This window comes from Castanea sativa, chromosome 5 (assembly GCF_040712315.1).
Source record: "Castanea sativa cultivar Marrone di Chiusa Pesio chromosome 5, ASM4071231v1".
Classification (NCBI taxonomy): domain Eukaryota; kingdom Viridiplantae; phylum Streptophyta; class Magnoliopsida; order Fagales; family Fagaceae; genus Castanea; species Castanea sativa.
Genome location: NC_134017.1, coordinates 53,427,513 through 53,434,818, shown reverse-complemented (window position 1 = coordinate 53,434,818; position 7,306 = coordinate 53,427,513). Strand labels below are relative to the sequence as shown.

At 32.3% G+C, this 7,306-nt stretch overlaps 1 non-coding gene across 1 annotated transcript; it reads right to left on the bottom strand.

The window, feature by feature from the left end:
• Nucleotides 1-5,152: 5,152 nt before the first annotated feature.
• Nucleotides 5,153-5,226, bottom strand: TRNAN-GUU (transfer RNA asparagine (anticodon GUU)). Its single transcript has one exon. It is a non-coding gene; the product is annotated as a tRNA-Asn (tRNA).
• Between the last annotated feature and the right edge of the window lie 2,080 nt (nt 5,227-7,306).

Below are 7,306 nucleotides of genomic sequence, written 5' to 3'. Positions count from 1 at the left end.
TGGTCTTGGGAATCACATAATCATCCACCAAACCTCTTAGATTTTCCTGTGATCATCAAAGTGTACAGTACAACCTTCATTTCATATAGCCAAGGAGATCTCTCTCCTCGGACTATTCCTACCAACCTCTTTCGCACTGTCTCATTTAACGGGCTTTTGAGTTTAGCTTATTTACCATCACAAACACCTCCTCGGATAGGTCAATACCCTTGAATCAAGCCCATGGCCCAAGAACATACCTTGGTCCTTCTACCCCCACAGCTAGTTATTAATATTTGATCTTATTGAAATTTTGTAAATATGAAGAATATAAGAAAAAAAATATAATCCTATAGTAGATTTGTCGAAATTTACATTCAATAAAAAAATTTTGAGTGAAGTTGTGACCTTAGTGTACAAGACTACAATCAAATTTGTTGACAAACTTTGTCCAAAATTTAATTATGTTAGGTAAAAAAAAATTTAGGGTGGTCACAAAATTTTTTTAAGAATAAAAAAATCATAAATTTTTAAAATTTATATATAATAATTATTTTTATCCATATTGACTATTTTTACTAAAATTATACATTTAGTTTTAAATACATGTATTTTCAAGTTCTTGAAAAAAAAAGTACATGTATTTTCAACCAAAAAAAAAAAATTATGTAGGAGTCCTCAAATAAATATTTTTACATGAAAATAATAAATGTAAGTGCACATTTGCACCTGGACCCAAAGACAATTACGGGCTCAGGCCCAATGAGCCTTAAACAATAAAATTTGTAGAGTGTGGGCTTGAAATCTAGGTTAGAGGTACTGAGAACTTGATAACAGGCTAAGAGTTACAAATACTTGTAAATAACAAATGATAATTGCAAATAGACCTCCTCGGACGTAAGCCGAGGACTACTTCTGTATTATTTCTCTTTCTCTCTTAAAAGCTACAATTCTTAATTTCTTTCTTAGTTACCGACCGCCCATTTTCTCTGGCGTTCATCCCCTTTAAATACTTCTTTTTCTGATACTTTATCCACGTGTTGCTCCAACCTCCTCCCCCTAGATATTTCTTTTCTTAGTACCTTTGAATAGTGACCAGAAGTTTTAGTTCTACTGTTCAGGGGTCACTTCCCCATTAATGCGGCCATGGAGGTAGGTGCAGAGTCTTTAATGTGGAGGTGACAGCCTTTTCTTTTGGTATTTTTCTAACACCGGTGTACCTCGAAGGTTCAGGGTTTTCCCTTTTTAACCAACAGTCTTTCCGGAATATTGTCTTGACCTTCATAATGAAGCTCCGAGTTCTCCTGGGTCTATCCAAGGAGAAACTTACCCTCGGGTGTGTCCTCGGATCCTCGGCGTATGGGCCGATTCGCAGTACTAACAAATTCTTAGCTCAAGAGCAGGTCGACCCTCCTTGCTACAGCCCAAAGGCCCATATGCCCACTTGGGTTCTTTTACTCCCCACAATAAGAATACGAGAAAGCTTAAATATTCTAATAATTTAAGCTAAATATTTGTAGTGAACTGTTTGTTTAAAAAAGTCTTAATTAAATAAATTTAATTAAATAAGTATGTAGGTAATGCAATTGAATTTATAAATTTTAAAAAGTAACACTTAGTATGAATTTCAAATTTATATAACTATAACAATCATATTTATAAATTATTGTTTCTAACATATATATATATATATATATATATATATATATTTCTGAATTATAGCATTTATATGTACTTCATTAATAATTAATAAGCACAATAATTTTTTTAAGTATATTATAAACAACTAAAATGATTGGTAACTTCCCTTAGTAATGGAGAGAAAATATTTCTAGCAATTGGAGGAAAAAAAAAAACCAGCCCAGCCAAAGAGAATAGCGTGATCCTTGGAAGGAATCTGATGGAGAAGCACGTATGGTTGTTTGTGTCACGTTCGTTGTCTTAACACTGATACTTCTTCTTCAGCTAAAGAAATTGAAAAAAAAAAAAAAACCGAAAATTAAAACTGCATATAATCAAAGAAATGTAGACATCAAATTAATATAGTATTAACTTTAATAAGACAATTATAAATGTTAAAATAACAGACCAATATCAAGAATATCTCATCATCGGTGATAGTGGATGAAAAAATATTTGGTTTCTGCAATGCTGAAAGAATTCCATGATGACATAAAACCCAATATGCCATACTAAACTTTACATTGAAACTACCCAACTACTCATCTAAGTCCATTTTTATTACCAAAATGAAACATTTCCAACATGCATGATACTGAGAAAAAGCATGTATTCCTTCCTTCCTAGCATAAACTATAGAAATACCTTTCAAATTCAAATGTAAATATAATGCAAAGGGAAAAGTACATCCTAGTGAAGTGGTTCTATGTCATTTTACACATTGTTTCATTAATTTGAGAAGGAGCTTTTTTTATTTATTTATTTAAATATTTGGGTCACAAAAGGAGCTGATATAAGTTTGATAGACTACAAAAAATTAAGTGCTAATTTTGGAAATTTCAACTTTGCTAGAGAAAGAAACATAAAGGTTTCATTTACCTGAAGTATTTGGCGGGGATGGAGAATGGGGAAGCCCATCAATTACATGTTAAGGGGCATGTATCACAAGCTTAAAGTAAGCTTGTTAATTTAAACCATGCAATTGAGTAGTGTTTTAGGCTATTGTCTTTGAGCTTGTCTCATGTATCATCTAAAGAATCCTTTTATTTAACTCAGACAACAAAAAGCACATTTCTTAGAACTTCTAAAATTAAAAAAAGTCCTTATCCAATTAACTCTCTTTTTTGCAGGGTTTGTGAGAGAGAATTAGTAGACAGTCTTACATTCAAATTTTATTTATTTATTTTAATTTTAAAGAGGCTAATTCCCAAACTCTAACCAAAGTAAAAGTAAGATATACATCTATTTTTGTTTCCAGTACCATCAATGTACTACCAACAGTCTATGGTTTTTGCGCTGCACTGCATTGTATGTGCGCTCAAAAATACAATTAAATACAATTGAAGAAAGTGTTAACCCAATATTCTTAGGGTGAGCTCAATAGATTTATTTCCTTCTTCTATTATAGTTTGATACACATTGTTAAGGTTTTAGACCCTAGTTTTTGTCACAAAATTAATTAGATTTTAACCAAATAAATAAATAAATAAATATGCTCTTGATTAAAAATTGATTAACATATTAAACAAGCATAGATCATATAGACTAGAAATGGTGATTTAGAAAAACCAATGAAATTATTATTTCACAGTAAAAAGCCTAAGAAGTATTTAATTTAAACAATTCTCAAGGCAACATATCCATTAATAGAATTGAAATTTGTACAATAAAATTTACTTTTAACCTACTGCTACTTCATGTCATACTTACTAGCATGACCACATGAACTCCCCTGTTAGTGACTTTGAGATTTTTGCTCAAAGATTTGATCAGGGACCGTGGTTAATTAACTGCAACATTTTGCTTAATAACTGCATCTAGTGTTTGCATGTAGTCAACTAGTTGTAACTTCAAAAGGTTTTGAAAAAAAATTCAGATTTGTGTATGGAACACTACTCTTTTAATAAATTATAATCTGCAATGATAAGAGTGACTTGACGATTAGACTTCTGCTATTATATATGCTACAAAAAAAAAAAAAAAAAAAAATTCATCTTAGTATATATATATTTCCTAGGCCAATATCATTGACACTGAAGGGTATGTTAAATTTCTTTCTTGAACGTGTAGGATTTATCTATTATGTGTAACTGAAACAGGTCTGGAATTACTTCATATATAAGAGATGATAGTAACAAGGAAAACAAAATGAATATGGCTATTATTGCAGTTTTATTCTTATGAAAGGGATTCCAATATTTCTACACATTCCAATTACAGTCTCAAAGGTCTTGTTTCAGATGTGCTGTGTCCACCAGTTGATGCCTCTAATGAATTGGCGATACTGCTGACCCCTACGGTCATTGCAACAACAGCATTAAGCTTGTTCAGAGATCAACCTACACCCTGAACGTGTTCATACTTCATACATGATACATGAAACTAGTATTAGCTGATCTCAGGAAAAAGGAACAAAGCGGAAGTCTTAAAATTTCGACGAGAAAGATCACAGTTTCAGTCCTGTGCAAATTCAACAATCACAAGATCTTGAGATGGGTTTATTAAATACCACACCCCCGCTGACCTAGTGCCAGTTGTAATGGCCATTGGTGCTGTAACTGAGCTCTGTCCAGATGAACAAATGAAGGGAATCTTCACAGCCCGTGAAATAGAATATGCAGCAGCTAGTGTTGGTGTGGCCTATGGTTTTCCAATACGCCAAGCAAATTCATTAGTTAATGCAAAAATTATTATGAAGTTAAACATAGGCCACTCTTTTCAATTTGAACGTCAAAGAAAATCTATAGTAGTTATGCCTAGTGCATTTTAAAAACATTAATCTGCACCCCAGCTGCGATTACAGAGCTTATTCAGTATTCACACTGAAGCACTCATCCATTCACTCATGCATATCAGTTTCTGTATATTAAGTTTTTAACAGCATCTGCATTTAGACAACCACTAAAGTTTTATTATGACCCAGCTGCGATTACAGAGCTTATTCGGTATTCACACTGAAGCACTCATCCATTCACTCATGCATATCAGTTTCTGTATATTAAGTTTTTAACAGCATCTGCATTTAGACAACCACTTAAGTTTTATTATGACCACAGATAAAAATATAGTCCCTCAAGATATTATGAAAGCGTAAGGCATGTACAATTATCATTTATCAGCCAAGAAGTATTAGGAAGAAGTACTTCCCATGAAGCATTGTTGACCTTTTATCAGAAATCTTTTCGTTTCGGCATAAATTCACAAGTTGCTAATAGCTTCAACTTTTGGGCCCACCTAATATGTTCGGAATATGTATTATGTGAGAGGTATAATGCGGTTTTGTGAGCCTTATTTCAGTTTTGATCATTATTGTAAAGAAAGAAAAGTAAAACTTCAATTAGAATACAGTTTCAACATAAATTTACAAGTTTCTAATAGCTTAAACTTTTGGTCTCACCTAATATGCTCGGAAGATGTATTATGCGGTTTTGTGAGATGTATAATGCGGTTTTGATCATTATTGAAAAAAATAAAAATAAAAAAAAGCCTCAAGCGCTAGAAGGAGGGCTTGAACCTCCGACCTTGTGGTTAACAGCCACACGCTCTAACCATCTGAGCTATTCCAGCTGTTGGTTAGCTATCACCTGCATTTGAATTTAATCGATAGATTATCTCATTTGGGAAGCAGAAAACTCACCTCTATTGTCTATATATACCCAATGTTAAAGAAAAAATAATTACTACTCATGATTCAAGCTCATGGATTTTGATGGGGGAAGCTTAGGATTTGTAGTTTAAAGGGTTAAAAAGCGTATTCTAATGGCATCATTAGTCCACAAAACTGGACATGCACATGAGGCTTCGTGTGTTGAAATGCTCACATTGGGCTCTTGAAAAGTTAGTACACAACATGTCTCCCATTGGCCAATATTCCCAGTCTACCAATTGAGCATGGGTTTTGGTCAATCAAAGCACATTGTGATTTAGAGGTTATGGTCATGGAATTTGTTAACGCTACATGTTTTTTTACTTATAGTCCAATGGTGTTAAGGGAAATAACTATAATAAATTGGACAAACAAATGAAAAATAAAAATGTGAAAGTCGAATTCAATTAATAAAATTATAACAACCATAAATGAGAAATAAACCAACATCTAAACAAAACTTATTTAGGCATTATTGATTACCCTATAAATAATAAATAAAATATGCATGTTTTCCTTAAAATGAAAGGTTTCGGCTTATCTCACATACTTTGTCAACTGTAATTTTCTTTTGTTTTAAGTATTCAATAGCAAGTGATAGTAAGTTTTAATTTTCATATTTTATTTAGTTAGTAAGTAATGTGACAATTTAATAGGAATGAAACCTTTCAACCAACTTTTACAAAACTTTCCTTCAAAAAAAAAAAACTTTACAACTCAACAAAACTATAAAATCAATAACAACCATAAATCTACTATATCTAAAATCGATAAGTTTGGATATGCATTATGACTTATATCATACATATATAGATAGCGATATTAGTTTGTCTTGCTACTAAGAAAAGATATAACAATCATAACCTCTCACCACAATAATATTAAAAAAGATTTGTGAAATTTATTGTGCATCTAAACTTATTTTTTAACTAAAATGACATTACATATTTAACAAAAAAAGAAATATACATTATTGTATTATTTGCACAAAAAAATAAAACCTTTGCACTAGTGGCTAGAATTGAGTTTATTCGAATCTTGTTAGCCATTGCTTGCCACTTGAAATTCAAGCTACGATGTGAAGAGTGCATTTCTAAATGGGATGTTGCGAGAAGAAGTATATGTAGAGCAGCCTAAAGGATTTATAGATCCTTATAGACAAAACGATGTGTACAAATAGAAAAGAGCACAATATGGACTCAAACAAGCACCTCGCACTTGGTATGATAGGTTGACTTTGTATTTGTAGACAATCGATTTTACACTCATGATTTAATTAAGGAAGATGACTAGAATGACCAATTGGATACCCAAAATTCATGAAGCATGCATTAATTTGTTTATTACATATCATGAAAATGATCTTGAGGTTCAAATGGTCGCGGCGGTATGCCTGGTTTCCAAATCGGACTGTCGGATTGAAAGATATTGCATGATCAAGTTTGCATGGTCAACATACATTGTGTTTAGATAGAATCAATTACACACGATTAAATAAATTTAATTCTGATGGGCTAAACAATTAAAATTAATTAAATAATTTTGTAATTGGTTGATAGTTAGTGTTAAAAATAGGCTTGCTTGCATGGGATTAAAGAGGATAATCGGATAACGATGAAATTGTGGATAATCTAGACTCTTTGGAGTATTTATCTACAAGATAATTGTTATTGAAAAGACCTGAATTATCTAGAAAAAAGTTTAATTTTTAGAATATGGATTGAAAACGCATCTAAGTATAAGTCTCGGCTCAAAAAACCTCAAAAAAGGAATCCAAAGCGGGCTTGACACCCAAAAGTGCCATTTGGCACTTTTCTAGTGCCGATGGCCTGATTGGCACTTTCCAAGTGGCGATTGGCACAACCTTGGGATTTGGCCTAGGGTCATTTGGATTATGTTGAAACTCATCATTTTCGATTTTTTAGAGATAAGGACGCGTCCGAATTCGTATTTTGATCATCTGGCTAAATTTTCGAACCCCCCAGCCTTTATAAATAAAGG